Source organism: Corvus moneduloides, chromosome 3, assembly GCF_009650955.1.
Source record: "Corvus moneduloides isolate bCorMon1 chromosome 3, bCorMon1.pri, whole genome shotgun sequence".
NCBI classification, from domain to species: domain Eukaryota; kingdom Metazoa; phylum Chordata; class Aves; order Passeriformes; family Corvidae; genus Corvus; species Corvus moneduloides.
The window spans coordinates 50,547,612-50,568,745 of record NC_045478.1 but is presented as its reverse complement, the minus strand read 5'-3'; positions in this window follow the sequence as shown (position 1 = coordinate 50,568,745).

Genomic DNA, 21,134 nt, shown 5'->3' with positions numbered 1-21,134 from the left:
CATCATTGAACTACAAAGAAGAAAAACTCTATGTAAATTTGGCAGACTTGTACTTATCTATGAGTACCTAGTGAGTTTAAATGGACAGCTGGCAAACACGCAAGCTGAACTGTGTTGCTTTCATTGACTCCACATGTTCCAGCAATTCCTGCATGAGATGCAAACAACATGTATGGGTATACATGTGAAATTTGAACAGGCTGAATAAATGGGTGAAGGGATTCTGGAATAACGTGATCATATGAACTCACATTTTAATGTTTAAAACTCTGCAGTCACATGCCTTGTACTGTCCAAGAACCTTTCCCACCATCAGAATCTACCTAAAAAAATGATTCATTTGCTGTTCATGAAATCAGTACATGATTATTGCAAAGCTTGCAAGACAGCAAGTGAAAATTTGGATTTAACTTGTAAAAAAACTAGAATGCATTTTAACTCTGAGCAACATAAAACTTTCTCACCCTTGCCGAGAAAGGATTTTACTGCCTGCCTCCTTCGTTGATTCATTAGTTAGTTCTGGTGCCTGAATTGAACAGAGACCTCAGTGCCCCCATTCCCCTTTTTCTTTCTCAGTCTACAATTGTCTTACAGGTTGATATTTAATGAAATATATAGGCTTTGAAATCAAGATTTCAGAGCAGTGAACACAGAAGTTTGCAGAACTGCACTGCTACTCAATCTTTTTTTCTTTTTTTCAAATACAAATGTTTCTTGCTACTTTTTTAACCTACTTTCTCTCTGGGGTGGTTGATATATGTTGATACGGTGCCTGAAGCACCCCAGGACGGCATTGGCCCTCCTGGCTGCCAGGGCACTGCTGACTCATGTTCAACTTGCCATTGACCAGGAGCCCCAGGTCCCTTTCCACAGCACTGCTTTCCAGCCACTCATTCCCCAGTCTGTCCATACATCCAGCATTGTCCCATCCTGGATGCAGAATCCAGCACTTTCCCTTGTTGAATCTGACATGGTTGGTGATTGCCCAGTCCTCTAACTTGTCGAGGTCTCTCTGCAGGGCCTGACACTGTCAGTGTTATTAATTGTTGTCTTCCCTGATGGACATTCAGATTTTTGCCAGGAGAAAAAAGGAGGCGAATGGGACTTCATGCTTCTCAGTCTCCAGGTAGGTGTTTATTAATTCTTATCTAAGGAGTACAAGCCATTAGCGTGGCCTAGACATAGCACAAAGCAGGGGTAAATCAACCAATGGTTACTAAAAACGTACATTATTTTTTCTTTTCTACCATATTTAGTAACACAGCCAGGAACTGTGGAATTCTTTGTCCAGTCATCCCAAACTACTTTTACTGCAGAATATGGAGTAGTAGAAGAAGAATGTTTGGAGAACAACAACAATCCTCCATTTTGATGGTTTTTTGCTTTTATCTATTTACTACATTAACAAAACCAAAACCTCTAAATTTTTCACCCTGTGACAATCTTACATAGTATTCTAACATCTAATTCACACCATTGTAGATTCAAATTCTTTTCAGAGGCTAGGCAAATTTTCCCATGGACAAAGGCCAAAACCAGTGTTGTTCAGGAGGGCAAACCCCCCCAAAACAGGCAGAGAAACACACTTTGCACTCTGGGCTCCCACAGGGCCTCTCAGCCCTCAAGGGAGTCAAAAGCTCCTCCCAGGTTTGTATCATCTGTGACCTTTCTTAGTTTCCCTTCCAGTCCTACATCCAAGTCATTTATGGGGATGTTGAAGAGCACAGGGCCCAGAATGGAGCCCTGTGGGAACCCCATCAGTAACAGGTCACCAGTCCGATGTCACCCCACTCCCTATAACCCTTTGTGCCTGAGGCATGAGCCAGTTTGCTCCTCCATGGCATGATGTGTTTATCCAGAAGGATATTCTGAGAGTATCGAAAGCTTTACTGAAACCCAAAAAGATTACATCAACTGGATTCCCTTGATCAACCAGATGGGCTACCATTATAAAAAGGAATCATTTTTGATAAACAGGATATTCCTCCCATAAAGCTCTGCTGGCTGTGACCAATCACTGTGTTGTCTTTCAGATGTTTTTCAATATTGTGTGAGGAGAAAAGTTTTGTTTTCTTAATGTCTTTTTAGCATACGCTTTGGTTTTGTGTTTTTTTTAGTCTTTAATCTTTCTGGACATTTAATTTGGATGCTTGGGTAAACTTTATAAGGGTTAGATTCTTAAACACGTAGGGAGAGATATAAGGGGTTTTTTCAACACCCATGTACTTGTGCTATGTTCTTTCTTCCAGGAAAGTACCCATAAGACTCCCATTAGGGTTTGTCTGATTCTGTATTAAAAAAATCACATTTAAATTTTTACTGCGGTTTGGTGTAGCTGACAGGTGATTCCCTGCTATTTTCATGATATTTTAAAGTACATTTGCCCAGTGTTTTAAGTATTATGCTAACTTGTTCTTATATGTGACTACAGAGAAGACTTACAATTCAGTTCTACAAAGAGTAGTATGAATTCTTAATTGCCTGCTTCAAATATTTGTTACCTTTTTGTCTGAATTTAAGAAAAGACGGCAATTCTCTGTCATTTAAAGTGCTGTTAGTTTTAAATAATTTGTGGATTAATTGCTGGTTCTGTTGGAAATGAAGACTAAGTATGAGAGTAGAATTAGTGGACTGAAATACAGTATTTAAGAGAACAAAATGAAGGGGGGGTGGTTTGTATGAATTAGATTGTTGCTGGCAGTGGACTGTGACATGTTTCTGCTAGACTGAGAACCTCTTCGTAATACCCATGTGATGAAGTGTTGTGTCTTTGTTTCATTTGAATGGAGATAGGTAAGGTGCAAATGCTGTAGGACCATGCTCTGGCCAAATGGTCTGTTTGCCTTCCTCTAGTCTTAGCTACTTCTCAGCTCACTTTCTCCAAAAAAAAACGCAAAACAAAGTAGCAAACCAAAAAACCCAAAACACACACACACACAAAACAAACAAAACCAAACACATTGCTCCCCCTCAAAAAAAACCCTAAATGCAACCAACCAAAAAAATCCAACCCACTCCAAGAAGAAAGGTGTTTCACTTAATATTTTGAACGTTCCCTCTGCAACCTTTGTGTGCTGTAAAAGGGTCATGGTCTGTGCCTGACCTCTGTGAGGATTGGGGAAGAATGTTTGGGCATGAGATTGGATGGTTGCTGTGAAAATTAGCTTATTTAATCTTTCAGTGAATCATCTATGCCCTCTTAGAGCACCCAAAACTTCAGAGATGCTTTTTGTGATCTTAACAGTCTTAAGGAGGAATTGCTGCATTTTTCTTTTCATGACTGAACTATGGATTCAGAGACAAGTCCTTTTAATTTAGCAAATAATCTTCTTCAAAATGAACTTGGAATTGTGGCCAAAAAAATTGAATTTATAATATGGTTTGCTTTTATGTATTTGCAAGCCCCACAGAAAATACATTTCATGTGCTTGCAGCTTCCTGTTCCTTCAAGTAGTTGCATTTTGGGAACACGAGTTCGTGTGTGGGGAAGAAAAAGTCCAAAAGGAAATTCAGAATTTCGTTTGCTCAGAGCATAGAATTGCTTACTTCTGTACATATATATGCTAGTGGTTGAAGGTGGCTGATGTGGCTACTCTTAGCCAGGTTTTCTGTGTGATTTAGAAATCTGTAAATAGAACCATATGAGAAAGTATTATGGTTAATAGATGTTGCAAATGTACAGCCTGTAAGATGATATCACATATGATGAACACAGCAGCAGAAATAGTACCTATTATCAATGTAGTTACCAACCATGGGATGTTTTTTGGTTTGTTTTTTTTTAATTTGTAATAATTATCTATTTGTGAGGTGAAGATTTAGAACATGGAGACTAATGTGTGACCATATTTGGTCACATTATAATTCACTCCAAATGTTTGAAAGTTGGCTTCAACAAATAGAATTGTAAATGCAAATGTAAACATCTGTTCTTGGGTATGGTTGAAGCACTGGCATGAATGATGCATTTGCAGAGGGGGGGGATTTGGTGAGCTGCAGACATCACTGTTGTTTCCTCAGCACCACCAAATATGTTCTTTGTTCCCCATCCCATGGCAAGAGAGTAGCTGCAGTCCCTTCCCCCTCTAGAGCTGTGTCTTGTTTTAACAAGCTCTCTTTTAGTAATTTTTTAAGTGAGATAATTTTACACTTTTGAAAATCTTTCTTTAGCTAACTAAAAATATGAATGGATGCAGCCATTTGAAAATTTTGTCTTCTAAGTGATAGGTTTGCTACTTTGCTAGAAAAAAGAATCCTTCAAAATCTTTATCTCTTTTTCTGCCTCACTTGTGTCATTTTGTTTAGTCATATCACCTTTGTAAGAGTACACACAACAGGGAATTATATGAGTTTCTTTTAGAAAAAGGTTATACACCACACTCAACATTAAATTTAGTGAAGTGTTCAATTCTTTCCAACTTATCTTAGAGAATACCATATCTTTGAAACGGCCATTTGTTTTAGACAGATGACCTGGCAAGTTATTTAGTCTGGATACCAGCAGGCAGAAATAAAGAATAACTTTCTAGGTTAGAAACTTGTATTTATAACAGTGTAGGCTTAATGTTTTCTATGATTATGTTGCCAGAAGTAGAAATAAACAAAAAAACCTAACCAATCAACCAACCAAAAAAACCAAATCACCAACAAAAAAGCCCCTCAAAAAAGGAAAGAAAAGAAAAAAAAGCTGTGGGCAAACTTTAAGTAATTCCATGTTGCATTTGCCAAACCATCTCCACATGGGTAATGCATATGCTGAATTGTTCTTTGTTTTTTAAGTCTATTTTTAAAACCTTCTTTATGTGATGCTCTTTTAGCAATATTTGATTTCATAAAATGCCCCAGAGACTTAGCTGGTGGAGGAAAAAAATCTATATCATTGCAGATTGTATCGTGCTGCTGTATTAAGCCTAGAAGAAAATTGACTCAGTATTTTAAAAGCAGTCTTTTCTTTTTCAGGCAATTGAAGACAGACAAATTGACATTTGGGCTTGAAGTGGAGGGAAGATCAGAGTGAGAAGGGTTATGGGTCAGAAACCCATGCTGTTGTGTGGCTGACTGAGACCTCATTTGGTCGGGAAGGTTTTCAAACACAATAGCAACACACTTCTAAAGTTTCTACTTAGTACCTTTCTGTGGAAAATGAAATTATGAGGGAGACTTCTGACAGCTCAGATTGGAAGAACAATACTTAAACACCATGGATTTTTAAATGGAACCTTTCTGTGCTAACAGTCTTCACGTTAACCTTTTCATTATGTAAGTGAAAGGGCCATGCCTCCCTACTTACTGTTCAGGGCTTTTGTGTTGTTTCCCTTCCCTCCTTCCTCCCCTTCCCCCACTATTTTTGGCAGTGTTTTTTCATTCCCTGTTCAGTGAGTGGTAACACTGAAGGAATCCATGAATAGCCAGTGCTTCTGTAACTGCAGATACATATGTTACCAGTTCAAAAAATCCTGCTATGCACCTGAACATCAGAAACCTAGACACTCCCCTTTTTTCTTTTTTTTTTTTCTAAAGAAAAAAGCAGAATGTTTCTAGAATTGCCCTGCAGAATTTTACATGCTTCTTCCACCTAGAGACAGACATTAAAACCAGTAAAGATGGTACATTTTCCTCAAACCAGGTGTTGGTCTAAACCATTGGCACCATGGGAATAATACATAAAAGCTCAATCTCTCTATCCACAACCAGCAGGCATCCATGACAGCATGTGTACACAAAGCACAAACAAAACACTCAGAGCTTGGTGTTTTGCAGAAGTAAGGACTTGTGCTTGACTTATGGGATGAAGAAGAAGCACCTCAGCAAGACTGTGCTGCTCTGCAGCCCCCAGTGGAGGTCTCCTGTATGTGGTACTTTTAAAAGCACTTGCTCAGCTTTCAGAAGCAGTCCAAGGGGGGCCATCCAGGTCTCTGTTCAGCCTAATTTAGACTTTCTCTTGTTTACTCTTCACGGGCAGGTGTTGCTTAGCCTGGACTGCATTTGAGAGACATTTCTAAGGCTCATATAACCTCTGAAAATTATTTAGTTTGGAAACCATTCTACATGCTTCTGCCTAAAGCTATGTTAGTTGTATCAGAGGGAAATGGGCTTGGAGAAAGAAAAAATCCAACCCCTGGTATCTGTAAAGTCTGACAAAAGTGTTTTCTGTTCCGTTTACCTTTCTAGTATTTCCTGCTCTCAGATGGATGGTGCCTTAAGTCTTAAAACATGAGGTAAATTCAAGTTATGAGTTATTTTGAGTTCCTAAACTGAAAGAGCCGTTTGGGATTCGATGTTGAGAGGCAGATGAACAGCATTTCTTCAAATCAATAGCTCCAAATGAAAGTTACTATGGAGAGCCTGACATCTTGTAGTTTCTAAATTGATGAACTGAAATTTTGGAGCATGAGTTAAGCCGTTACGTGACAGCAACAATGATTACTTACTACATACGTGCCTATCAAGGTTCCTCTACACGGTGACATGAAAAATCCCTTTACAAATTTCTATTTTTAATATTAAGAATGTTTCCAGTACTGTTACAAATCCACTTCGATAGGGGTTAGTTGTTTGTTTTCTTTCCTCAGATTGCTAAGTCGTCTCCTAAGGGCAGGCGAGGAGAACTTGCAAAGCAGGCCTTGGCACATTCCCACCGGGTTCATTGTCAGTGTGTGCTGAGCATGCCTGGGCACGCCACAAAGGAGCAGCAGGCCATGATACCATGGCTGGTTTGGCTCTTTGAAGCCCACGGTGATACAAGCCTTGATGAATGGCTGGGGTAGCTCCTGCAGGGACAAGTGTTGAGAAGGACCGCAAATAAAGGTGTGTCTCTTCTAACACGCTGGCTTGAAACGACCTTGCTCAGCTTTCTTGCCAGGACAGAGTTCAGCTCGGGTTTAATTTAAAATTAGGTCTCAGGTAGGCTGAGCTTGTGTATAAATGAAACTGCTGGCTGAATGCATTCCAGCAGCAGGGCATTGAACTCTAATGTTAAGACTGGAACTGTTAATCCAGTTAAGGCTGGGTTATACGTGATAGAAAGGAAATAGAGAGGAAATCTTGCTGTTGCTGGTCTTATCAGGTGGTGCAACAATGGAACTTTTTACTTTTAGTCCTGCAGACCTTGTTTCACCAGGGTTGCCTCCTTCTTCCCTACAGCAATCTCGTCTGTTCTTGCTTAAAAACAAGCAGGTCCTGCCTGTGCAAGCCCAACTGTGAGATTTCCTGGCTACCAGGAGTACAGAACCCTGCGAGAAGGGCCTTTGGGTAAAGGTATTTGCAGAGTTTCAGATGTTGCATATCGGTGAGGGTGCACTCCTCTGTTCCCGTTCTTTTGGGGGATCACTTCTCTTTATGGGGCAGAGAGCAGCTTAGTTCTGTGTGTAATCCACGTGCTGTTTGAGCTTGTGGACACGAGCAGTTTTTGTGCCCAGCCAGATCCTGAAGTCATTTCTGGGAAGCATGAAGCGCTGCTTCTGAGGGGGTGAGAGACAGAAAAAGAGGAATCAGGGGCTCCACCTCTTCCCTCCTCCCTGTGCAGGAAGTTATATGGGAGGCTGTCACCGTGGTGGGGACATTGCCCTCCAGGACAAACGGAGGAGGTATGACTTCAGTCAGCTCTGCTCCTTTGCAATGAAATGCTGTAAACAAGGGCTGCCTGCATGTGATAGTCCTTTGTTAATCTAAACACAGCTAATATAAAAGATGTGCAAGGCCCTAGAGAAACTGTTCAGCAAAACAACAGAGCTGAGAGCCTCATTACCAAGCACTTAACTAACATGCTTCTGATTTCTTTGAAAAGAAGTTCAGAAAACATGGGGTGAAATCCTGCAGCCTTTTTCCTGAACTCGTGAATGGTCATTAAAATCACTGTTGCCCTGTTTAAGGAATTTGAAGTGTGTGTCTCAAGGCTAAAATGTGTTCAGAGTATCCCCATCTCACCCTGCTGGAATAAGACCCCAGTCCCAGAGACTGAGAGCATTGGATGATCTTTCGTCTCCATAGTGTCAGCTCAAGCTCTGTTTTCTTTATTTCGGCTTTTTTTCTTGCCCCCACATTTCCTCAGCCTGTGCCAGTAGCCCACTCAAAGGTGACATAATAAGTTGCTTTGGGCAATGGTTCTGGGACTTGGAATGACCCAGCAAAGAGGTTCTGTGCACTCATTCTCTTGAAGGCTGGCACCACTGTAGTGTGGATGGTAGGTGGGAAGAGGCAGAGGTTACCTAATGTGGTACCAGTACTGAAAGAAAGGCTTATCAATTTTTCTTTGGTATTCCTTCTTGTTACACATAGGGTCACTTTCCAGGGTACAAGTTACATCAGTTTAAAAGCAGCGTTATGGAAGTATTCCATACTGAGGCTGGCCAGTCTTTCCAGTACTAGTGTTTAAATAGGGAGTAAATGAGCCCTTCTCAATAAGGCTGCTGGAAAATACTACCTGATTTTTAAAAGGATTTTCTCCTTTCCCATTTATTATTTCCATTATAAAGCAGACTTGAACATTTGATGTTTAACTCCCAATGAGTTCCTAGGCTGCTGCTCTAGCAAGGACATCTTGCAAATCTGTGATTAAAACATGACTACTTTGTCAGGGCAAAACCTTACCTACTTCATCAAAAAACAAAAGGTCTATCTGCAAAATAATTTCTCTTGTTTGACCTTTTCACTATTTCAGCTCTTTTCCCTTTTGCCTGTTCTCCAGCCCTAGGTGGTAAATCAGGGAAATGCTGCTGCGTGTTACCTGTGAAGAACTGAAGAGCTGTTACAAAACTCTGTTGTGGTCCTGCTACTATGTGTAGTCCTATTTATTGTTTCACTTCTGCCTGAAGTTTTGTTGTGGATGAAGGGCTTGTTTGTAAATTCTGGAGTTTCTCAGCTGGGTGAGTTCTGTAAGGGGTGGGGTGTTCAGTGTATGATTGCCAAAAATACTTGGACACATCCTTCAAATTTTTATTGTCTTAGGCTTCTTGCAGCTGCTTTTATGGGTTTTTTTCTATCCCTACTTTTACTGCTCAGTTTTTCCTGATTCATCATAAAATCTGAATTTAACCATCATGGAGACTATGCAGAATTATTTACTTACCAATGTGAAGTCCCTTCTTAAATTGTTGCTTTACAGAACTTTCTGGGGTGAGCTGGCACTTTGTGTACTTCTGAATGAGCCCTTATGGGTTGACCCCTATTTCTTCCTCCTATTGACAAAATCAGAGGCAACAGTTAGCAAGTACCAAGCCAGTGCAAATGGAAGACATTCTTTTACTGTTTTATTTCCCTTACATCCCAGCTCTTAAGTTTTCATACCACCACTGAGTGTCCTTTTCATGATCTGAAGCAGACAATAGATAAAGATCCAGTGAGAATAGCTGCAGACATGGCATGACAGACATTGAAAGAGCATGCATAGCACAGGGTAAAAAATATTAGCAACTCATACATTCATGTTGCCCTTTTCTTTTAATACCAGGGTGCTTGTGCTACTCAAAAACAACATATTGAGAGATAAATCAGTTCTTGTTAATCTCACCCTCACATACACAAAAAAGAAAATCCCAAAAATCCCACTTGTAGCCCACTGTCTCTGTCTTGTAATGGAAATACATTATACACATGAGTAGGAATGCATTTTGGAGATTTTAAAAGGCCTGGTACAGGCAAACTGAACCCTTCTCTCCAAAACCCAAACTCTTCTGGAAAACTCATTCTGAAATAGCAGACCAAATAACCTAAAGTGGAATGGCAATCTATTTGTGTGGTTTGGATCCATCCTTTGGAATGCTCTGCTGAAATAATCCCCTATGAAAATCTACAAAAAAGTATTATAAAGACTTTCCCTTTTAAACTATGTATATTTCTTTCAAGTCAACTTTTCCTTTCTGCTCAGCAGCCAAGAAATTGTGCTCTGCATGGGGTAGCTGAGGGCTACATGGGTAAACTGGATCTAAGTGTTGTGAATTTTAGCATGACTGTACCTAAATTTTGATTGCCCAGAGGAATGCAGATTCTGAAGTGCTGTTCCTAACATTTCTGTGATATAAGTGAGGCAATTCCACTGGAAGCCTACTGAACATATAGCTTTTTAAAGGAGACCTGAATGAAACTGATGTTTGTTTTTGAACGATCTCTCAAGCTCCTCTTGGGAGACACTAAGAGGTATTCCATTTCCCTTCAATTTATTTACCTTGGACTTTCTGAAAGTAGGTACACGAGTTTTGAATTTTAAAAAAGCAAAAAACTAGATGTTGAGAAGGGATATAACTGGAAACCTGGAATTCTTAAAGAGTCTCAAGTTCAAGAAAAAAATTTAGGGCATGTCAGCATCTCATGCTAGAGTGAGGATGAGGCATTCCAGAGCTGTCTTTAGAGCTAGGCACAGCATAATCATATTGGATAATGTTTCCCTGAATTAAGTTCTGCTGAACAAGAGACTTGTTTGATGCATCACTGTGTGGGCATGGCTGACCTGTATTTAGCTGAAAAAACAGTGTCTCCATGCGGTGCTGTAGCTGCACATCTCTGTTGGCTCTCCATTGCACAGCTGGTAGGATCTTTCAGTTCATGTTTGAAAACAGAAAGATAAGTCTTAACAGGCTTAAACAGACACTTTTAAAAATCTGTTTCTGAAAATCATTGTAGTAGCTCTGTTGATAAAGTCAGTAATCCCCTTTTCTCATCCCAGGAATGGCCATGCTGAAGAAAACACCTTTTTGGAAAGAAAAAAAAAAAAAATTCTAAACCTCATGTAGGATCAAGACAGAGGAACAATTCAATTAAATTATCTGCACCAATCTGATGCCCAGGTTGAATTCACCCTAAGGGCATATGTATTATTTTAACATGCAAGATTTTCTGCATTAACTGATCACACTATTTCTAAGTAACTATCCATAAAAGAAGGGACAAACCATTCAAAATTAAGTGTCTGTGTAATACAGAAATTACAGAGGAACATCTTTTAAAAGGTCAAACAGAGACAATGAGGAAATACCTCATTTGGGAAGTTGTGGTAAAAGTGCATTGAATGAAAGTCATTGTGGAAAATTCTCAGCTGATGTCTATGAACTGAGCCATGCTGACATCAGGCCTGTTGAAACCTTGCTATTGCTATAGAGTGTTCAGAAAACAAAAAAAATATATTGATATATTTGCTCACTAAATATCTATTCACCACCCTCAAATACACAGGTCTTGGCTTTGATAGCAGAGTGTGTGTTGCTTTCCACAGAAGACAGCGAAGCTGCATTGTTCAGAACAGTCAAAGGGCAGAGAATACTCTGCCACATGCATGTTTCAAAGGTGAGTTGGGTGTCTTTGGTTCCCTCGCCCCCCACGCATTGTGCACTAATTCTGCTCCATCAGTCAGCAGATGCATTTCACTCTAGGTGTCAGCTCTGGGCTCTGTGTATTAGCTCAGGATTATTTTATAAAGACTTTTTCTTCCATGTGAAAATTGTGTGGGTGTCTGAGACCGCTTGATCTTGAATTCAGTGTGACTGTTTGTGCTCACAGTTTCTCTGAAGGCTACAGTAGGTCAGGGTTTTAAAAGCCTGGATAAAAGCTTTAATTATCTTATCAATCCACCGTCAATGGTCTTGTTTAGCAGAATGTACAATAACCTGCATTTTTTTGTAGTGTGAAAGATTTTTCTTAAAAAAAGACAGCATCTGGATGAAAATGTCTTTTGAGATGCTCTCATGGGGCTGTTTTTTCTAAGAAGCACTCAGTGCCTGCAGCAGCTTGTTTGTACAGATAACTTTTTCTTATTGTACTGAAACAAGGCTGTAAGGGTGCAAATGTGTGGTGGTTGTGAAGAACACCTCGAGCTCATCTTTGGTCTGTTTTACACACAAGCTTGATCTAGGTAGGTGCTGAAGAAATACTCCTCAGCCTAGAGAAAAACATACTCTCTGCTTAAAGAAGGAATGATCCATGTATGATTTTATGCTAGTGCTTCACATGGAAATCACCATATCTATGGACAACATAATTCTTTCCGTTACTGGTGGGTTCCCTTCTCATTCCAGGGGTTTTCCAAATAACTCAAGGCTTTGAAATGCCAAAGTCCTAACTTTCTCTTCTATTTGGAAAATATGTTTCTCCCTCTTCAAAATCAATTTACGTTAGCAAATGCTAAGGTCCTGGCACAATACTGAAAAACACCCCTTTCCTTCTTCATTTTTTTTTCCTCCATTGGCTGGAGGTTGTGATTTTTCTAAACCTTTGGCATTCAGTGCTTTACCAATCTACCTGAGGCTCTCTGTTGTTCTGTGCCAAAAGCCCACTTTTTTTTATATACATGTGCTTTTTTATAACCTGGTAACTTAGCACATGGTGTATATTACCTTCTACAGCCTTGCATGGGAAATGAGGATTTTGATTTTTGGAAGACACAAATTTTTCTGTAGCTTGATATGGTTCTATATATCTACACACACAAATATAGCTGTTCTGATAGTCATGCATTCCGTGCATTACTGAAGCAGCACATCCTTGATCATGTTCATTTATTGAGCTTGGAATAAGAGATTTAGTGGAGAAGTTACACAATTCTCTACCAAATCATCTGTATTAGCAGGAGGAAGTTTGCTTTTGTTAAATAAAATGGTAGCCATAAAATGGGAGCCTTACTTTTTAGGCCGACCGATCATCTTCACAATTTTGTCTCTTTTTGTTGTTACGGTATTTGTTCTTGAGAGGAAAAGTATTAGTGCTGTGAAACTGTTTAACATATGAAAGCATGTGTTCTTTACGTGATGATTTCTGCCTGATACTTATTTGCAGAACACACCACAGGTTGCAAATGCAGCTTTCCACTATCTCTGCTGATAATTCTCAGCTAAAGAACAGAGTCCAGGATTCTGTGTCTTGCAAAGTTTTCTGTTCTCTTTCATTTTTCTTTGTAAAATCAAAAATGCTTTGCAGTCCCTTCCTGCTTTGGAGCCAATTCTCTTCAGGATTTCTGCAATCTCAGCAAACCTTTACTTGCTTTTTCAAGTGGGCTGGTTAGGCATACAACAAGTTACAGCTTTCAGTCCTCTGTACACAGCAAAGCTGCTCCCCCTTTCTCATTGCTGAGACCACAACATGCTGGACATATCCACTCCCCTAGCCCTTGCTTAAGCTCTTAAACTTGTCAACTGTTTCCAGATTTTCAATTTTTTTTAAAATTTAAATCCTGGTTCCAGCTGTAAAGTAGGTCATTCAGAGTCAGAATAAGATTAAGTTTTTCAGATCTTACTCCCAAAATATGTCACTTAGTATCAACTGAAACCATTTTGAGCACTTGCAAAAGCTAAAACTATGCAGAATAATCAAATATTTAATTTGAAAAATCTTTTTTTTTTTTAAATCTTTCCAACAACATAACTACCTTTAAGCAAATATTGAATCTAGAAGTAAACTTGAATTAGTAGTGAGTACTGTCTTTATAATTTCCTATTGTCAAGCAAAAATATGCTTTGAAGGTTTTAAAAAGACCAAAAAAAAAAACCCAAAGAAAATCTGCACCACCTAGTTCTGGTGCTGGAGACTGTACACTTGTCTCCCATTCCCCTCCAGTTCTGGGATCACTCCTTTTTCTGTTCTCTCAGTCAAGAATTGGACACATTTGTCGTATGAGGATCTACACAAGGGTAAATATAATGCAGTATTACATGCAGGATGTGGGTATATGGGTAGTGGCTATAAGGGAATATCTGTGCAGCTGCATCTCATTTCCAGGTTGCTGTCTTGCTGTCTTTATTAACTGCATACAGACACACCAGCCCTCGGCCTGGCCTGCCTCTTGAGTGGAAGACAGGCATATGCATAAATAAGACATGATTTCTAGATGTTGTGTAATCTTGTGATTTGAGAACTGAAAATCTGTTCCTGTATAGGATCTTTCCTTGAAGGGGGAAAGGGATGTTTTTATGGATAGGCACATAACTTTGCAGTTACACTTGAAATTAACCACCTTGAAGAAATAGATATGAATATCAGTGGAAGGGCAAAACTGCTTTGAAACTAGCTCTCTGGAAGAATTCTGAATAGTATTCCAAGATCCGCTTAAAGTGTGTTCATTTATCCTAATGATAATTTATTGGATGGGTTTAATATTTCTTAGTGCAATGGGACTTTGGGGTTTATAACACTGAAATAGATCATTCCATTTTTCTAGCCAAAGAAAGGGGAAGAGGACAAATGTAAATCTCATCCTCCTCTTAGAGGCTGAAAAACAGTAACTGTAGAAGAAGTATTTGGTTCATTATCATGTTTTTCATAGGAGTGTAATAGTAGAGTGATACTTCTGGAAATAGCCTACCCTTTTGGGATGGGAGGGTAAATGGTACTTACAGTGAGGGGTGCTTCAGTAATACAAGTATCCAAAGCAGTACTGGCAGCCATCTGAATGTCCATTCTTACTAAATGTACTAACACAACATTACTCTACCAAGAAATGGAAACACTTTAACTTCTTCCAGGAAGTAGCAAAAAAAGATGGATTTGAGCAGATGCCAGGAGATGTGTAAATAACTATGATTACATTGACCTTCTTGGATAATTAAGGCCAAATGAAAAACATGCTTTATCAACCTGTTCTGAGGATTTAACCCCTGAATATGTAGGGTTGCAGCTCTGTCAATTCAGGCACTTATGATGGGTGAATGTCCTGAAACCCAACATGTTAAAAAAGATGAAAAGTTTGGCAGCATGGTCTTTTCTAGTTCCCTCCCATTATGCTTTGGTTCCTTCCCTCAGGACAGAGTCTGGCACAGTGAATGAACACCTGACAGCGTGTTCTGCAGGAATACAGCTAATTGCTTAAACATGAGTAGCCTCATTTTTGAGCCTGAGCAGAGAACACTTCTGGACCCATGTGCATTAAACTGCTGCATGTATTTCTGCAAGATGGGAAATGGAGATGAGTGTTTGCAAAAATTACCATTCTGCTTCTTTGTATATAAATAGTTGATTTAAGTCTCAATTCCTAAATTTATTCCAGAAAAAAAAAATTATAGCTACCCCATTTCTGCTGAGGCAGAATTGCCCAGCGCATTCAGCACTGCTGAGTAGCTTAATGATAACCATAAACCTATACCTTGGAAAAGCCATTGCCCTATCTGGCTTCCAGTTTCTAGGGATGCTCAGAGTAAAATTATTCTCACAAAAAGGAGTGAGAAACAAGTGTCATCTTGCATGCATCATGCCAATATTTAGATGTTTCAAACCTTTACATTGGGCATGGTGGATGTTGATGTCAGCTCTCTCATCAGAGCTGGAATATATTTATTTCCTCCCTGGTGGAAGCTGGTCTACTAAACACAGAGTACTAAGTAGAGTTTTTTTGGCATAAGGCTGAAATCCAAGTTGTCCTGGTGAGTTCAGAAGCCACCAGGCTCTCACTGAGCTCTTGAAGTTCCCCTGTGCACGTGGCCACATGGACTGGACTGTCTCATCTGCTGACCAGGGACTGTAATGGTGAGACATGTGCATTGACAAGGCTGAGCATTTAACATCTACATGTTGAATTCAAAAGTAGGCTTTCACACCTCATAAAGGCAGCAATCAAACTATGTATACAGATCTTTAAGCATAAACCAAGGGTATATGTACGACACTGGATGGGGAGCTACTGATTTATCGGTATTAAATTTAATAAACTAAATACACTTCTTACACAGATTAAAATCTAGAACAGCTTTGAAGTCCAGTGCCTATTAAATGACATTATAATGTGCTAGGGCATATAACTGCAAGGAAACAACCATTACCATTGACCAGCTTTCAAACTGATCCAAAGATGTAACAGAATTGAATCACTATTTTGTTTTCAAAAGCATAAAATGTAATAGATTATCACAGGTTCTCCCCTCAGGGACAAGAATGTCATCCTTAGCCTTTATGGAATAATACTGAGCTTGGAGAAAACTTACAACTTCAATAGGTCTTTACAGCATCCCAGGAGTGTACAACATTCACACTTTAAAGAGCTTGTCACAGCTCTCCTTTTACTTATGTCAAAAAAAAGTTTACACTGTAGTTACAAATTCTGTTGTATGCAGATCCCAACAGAGGATTTATTTTTACTGCTTCTTTAGCTTTTTTTCCCCCTACATAAAAGCTGTCTACATGTAGGTGACAGGAAATGTTCCCTATCTCTGCAAAGACATGAGAAGAGAATTTTAAAGATAGCAGTAACTATGAAGTTTTACTTACTTTGGCATTTCAAACTGTGTGTGCCTCTGACTTAGCTGAAAATGAAGAAGTGTAAGGCAGACTATAGTTTCCTCCATTAAAGAGTCCTCATTCTGTTTTTCACAGAGAGATAGATATAAGCTTCTGGATCAAAGCCCACCTACTTTTGAGCCTCAGGAACTGTGTATTGCAGCTGACCAACCTCTGAAGTGCCAGTGCTTTTCCCTTAATCCCAGCCATACCCACACAGCCAAAGCCCACCCTATAAATTGAAGACACTCACTTGTTCAAGAATAGTCATTCACACAAGAGGCTTGGAAGCACCTGTTTGCTATGAAAAACTGCAGTTACATACATTGCACCCCATTTTCACATCTGTCTGCTTTTAATTTCATGAGGATGGGAATATCACCTGTGGCAATAACGTCTGCAGAAGGTCCTGGTGCCATCCTTTTCCCTCAGGTGTTCCCTCAGCATGCCCTGGTGGGCAGCAATCCCTTCTGCAAAACAACATGTATTCCCTGAACTGGTTTGTCCCCAGCAGAGTGCCAGGAGCTCAAAGAGAGAATTCAGAGTGACAAAAACAGTGTCAGCTTTCCAAAGTGCTCTCTAACTGAAACAAAATAAAACAAAACAAAACAAGGCAAAATAAGTACGTTTTTCTTTCACCCCAAGGATTCTGCCTGGATAAGGCTGGTCCCATGCACAGCTGAAGCCATCCCCTGGCACTGGTGGGACTCCACGTGTCAAAACCTCCTTGCACCCTGCCAGGTGCCTCCAGGCGCTCTCAGACACACACAGGCACTCCAACTGTAGGCAGCTTTAGGGCTATCAACACAGAGCACACTGGGCTCAGTCCTGCTCCTGCTCTCTCCCTTAGCTGCAGCGATGCCATAACCTGAGTGCAGGAACAGGGAGGTTAGTTTTTAAAGCATGCAATGGAGTTTTTGACTTTTACAGGAGTGTTTTGAGGTGGTTTGACTGCACTTGTAACTTCTGGTTTAGTTTAGCAGAGCAGCTTGGAGAAGCAAACCGTAGATGTGTTGAAAGCAAACAACCTGCCTCTTTATAACTTTTGTGTTCTCCCAATTTCCTCTAGTGCTGTACCTATAGGAGAAAAAAAAACCCACAAGCATTGTCACCAGCCTCGTGAGCTCACAGCATTCTCATGATAAGACCCAAGTGTTCCCAAGGCTGTCCCAGGACTATCACCCTGTCCTGCATCAGATCACACTCTGCATTTGCCCAAAGCTTCTGCCTGTGCATCTCCACACACATGCACAGCAGCCCCAGGAACTGCTCTGTGCTGTAGGCCAGTTTTGATGTGAGACAATCTGGTTCGCCTGGTGGGCAGCACCAGGGCATGGATACTGCAGTGAAGAAATATACAGAAACATAGCCACTATATCCTTTTCCAAAGTGGTTCAGTTAACCAAACCCTCTTGTCTGCCCAGAGGTATTAGAATGAATGACTGCTCCTATGCTGTGTAATGACCAGGCCTCAAGCTAGCAAACATTAACCCTATGAAATACAATTTTGCTTAATTCAGTTTTACTAAGGGTGCATCCAGTGGCCTGGTGGACTTGTAAAGCCCTGTTCTTTTAGTCTGAGGTAATACTGCTTCTTTGCAATGCATAAGTTGAATACCCCATAGTGAGAGAGACCAAAATTATGAGCATGAAAACATGCTCAAGAGAATCAGAAATTAATGTACATAGAAACAAAAGAGTAATGATTGTTCAACCACAGGAACTTGGGTTTCAGGGTAAAAATATCCATGTCAGTGCTGGAGAATGGATGAAAACCCAAGCAGCTAAGATGGAGAGAGGAAGAAGAAATTAATTTAGCCAGACCTAATTATGTGGGAAGGTAAGGTACTTCCCTCAGATGTTCATCCTCCTGAAAGAAAACAACCCTGAAACTTCCAGAGCTTTAGATTTCTTCCAGCCGGACAGAAAGTGGTGTTTCACTGCTGAGGACAAACCACATTTGCAGGCAAGGGTGGAGAGACTGAAGGAAAACACCACATTGTTGCATTTGCCTTGTTTAATGGTCTAGAGGGACACTGGAGTTTTTTGTTATTCCCATCACAGCAATAGTAAAACCAGTATTATGAATGAGATTTTAGTCATCCATATACATGCATGTGCGTGCATACACAGATGCTGCTCTCCCAACACAATCAAATTGAAACTGGTTATTTCAGCCAGGACTGCATTGTTATAATAAGCCTTTTAGATGGACAGCTTTACAGTTTAGTTTCCTATAAGCCCAGTAAAAGATCTGAGAGAGAAAGTACAAAACAGACAAAAGAAAATTGAAATGGAATAAGCCTGTTGATTGCTCTCTTTTTAGCAGAACCCAGGATTGATGAGAAAATCGCTTACTGATTGACAGCTTAACAGATCTGAACCTCCTCAACAGTGTCAGTGCCAGCATTTTATCCAGGTATATAGCAGTAATTATAGTAGTGGAACTGGAACTCAGGGGAGTCAATATTACTTGCAAATGTAAGAAACTGTACTTATACATGGTGTGAAGCTAGTAAGTCTGTGCCACTAGGATTGATATTTGTGCCTGCATTTCCCTGTTTGAATGAACAATGTGGTTTTATTGTTTGTGAAATTACAGTTTCTGTTCTCCATCTAGGAGGTACTTGATAGAAAACAAAAGATGCAAGTCCATATTTTGCATCAGTGTACCAGTGTTCTGCTTCCAACAGACTGCGCTCAACACCAGCTACCTTGAGGTGCTTCTGCTTATTTCATAAAGCTGCTGCCCCTCTGTAGGTTTGCATGTGAGCAACCAGCCCCCCTAGGCAGCCCAAGAACAGGATGACCCAACCATCAAATTCCCAAACAGAATTCACAGCTGGAAGTAAAACCTTTCAGCTCTCCATCCCAGGGAGCTGCCCATCTGCCTTGAGCAAGGGAGGGAGAAGGAGCATGTGTTTCTCAGAGAAACACATTTCCCCTGGGACTTACACTAAGCACATCCTACATATTTCACATAAGGTACTGAAGAGCCCTCATGTAGGATCAGGGCTCTGAGTGGCTTGCTGGAGGGTTAGGATTTTACTAGCCTGAGTGTAGGAAGGCATCACGCCCCATTCCAACCTCCCTGGTCTTCCCCAGTCATCCAGACATTCACTTTTTAATGTGTCTAAAGAAGCATGTTACACCCCTGAATCCAGTTTATCTTCAAAGGGCAATGTATCAAGACAAAAAGCCAAAAGAAGAAGGAAGGGGAAGTCTTCTAAATCTCCCTTCCACCCCAAAGGACCTCCTTCAGGCCCACCAACAGCAGCCTTCACAAAAACACAAACCCAGAACTAAACAATGATCACAATTATGTTTTATGCTTGAAAAAGCAATTAGATAAGTGATACTTCTAAGAAAGTAAACTTCTTCTACAAATGCTTGCTACAGACCTAAACACTTTCTGAAATACAGCAGCTTGCAGCTGGAGAAAGAGAACGCCACAGCATTTATGTGTAATCATTTAGGAATTATGTTAAACAGTTTGATGAGGAGAAAATGCAGTTTTCCTGAAGAAAAATTTCTAAAGAACTCACTCACAGATTTTGGAAAGAGAACCCAGTGTATCAGATATCTCTAATAAGACTAAGTAATTTCAAAAGTTTCTTACTATTGCTACAACTTGTTCAGCTTCATGGAGTTTAGTAAAAGTCAGTGCTTCTGCTCAGACAACCTTCACATAGTCTTTTTTTATCTCTGTTATAAGCTTGACCACAAATCCACTGAAACAAAAAAAAAAAAAAACCAACCCTCTCCTCATTTTCCAGTGGGACTGAGTTGGACGGAACATTTTATGCAACTGGAATAAATAGCCAAGAAGGAAGCATAAGATTATTAAGAATTTCTTTGGAACAAACTGCAAGATACCATACAGGATTGATTCTTCACCACTGAGGAGTCAGCATAGTTTAGAAATCCAGGGTGCATTTTTTTTTAACCTGCTGTAACAATAACTACTCCAAGTTCTTGTACTATGCCAAGTTCTTGTATCACTCTGAAGTTATTACCCAGCCCAGTCCTTGGAGTGATGCTATCAGGTTCTCTTTTAGCTTTGTTTCCATTGCTAGGGACAGAGGAAGGAGGACAGAAATAGCAACAGAGAGTAAATAACATTAAATGATAATATTAGTAAATATATTTGTTTCCTGTCAATCTCAATACAAACTGGAGCAAGGTGATAAGAAGAACTACCACTCCTGACTCCTACCAGGGCCCTTGCTTCCAGTTGTGGCAGACAGAGGGAAAGAGCAGATGCCTGCTTGGGAGCAGCAGAGATGGGACAATTGACAGTTGCTTCTTCTTATGATGCACTTAATTGAAAACAGAGGTTTTCTTTTGCAAAGCACATTGACCTACATTTCTCCTCTGACATAGGAGCTTCCTGCTCAGCCTTGAGGTTTGTCACACTTCACTTTTCCCAGCTTGGTAACTACAGCCAAAGACCCTAGTCAGCAGAGGTTTAAGGCAGACTGATACCAGATCCTGCAGATCCTGTTAGTTAATCCTGTAAGTAACCAGAGAAAGCTTTCTTTGACCAAGCCTGCTTGCTGATAGCATGAGCATACCATATTCACTCTCTGTAGGAACTGACACACTGCTTTTTGCAAAAAAACAGGAGGCAGGCAGACAGACGTTTGGACAGATGATCTGTCCGTATACCTTTAAGATTGTTTAAGTTTACTCTTTGGATTGCTTAGTCACAACTGCTCTTTGGGTGAGGGGGAAGGAAAAAAGAAAACAAAAAGAAAACCTTGGGAAAAAAGTTCCTTGAAAAAGAAAACTTATTTAAGAAAGGATTTTATTTCTCATTTAGAACAGAGCAGAATCTGATATGCAGAACATCAGCTATTAAAACAGTCAAAGTACAGTTTGGTCAAGACAAATTTCAAATACAGAATCATATTACATGGCATATTCTTTCAAAGGAAAATGCAGTC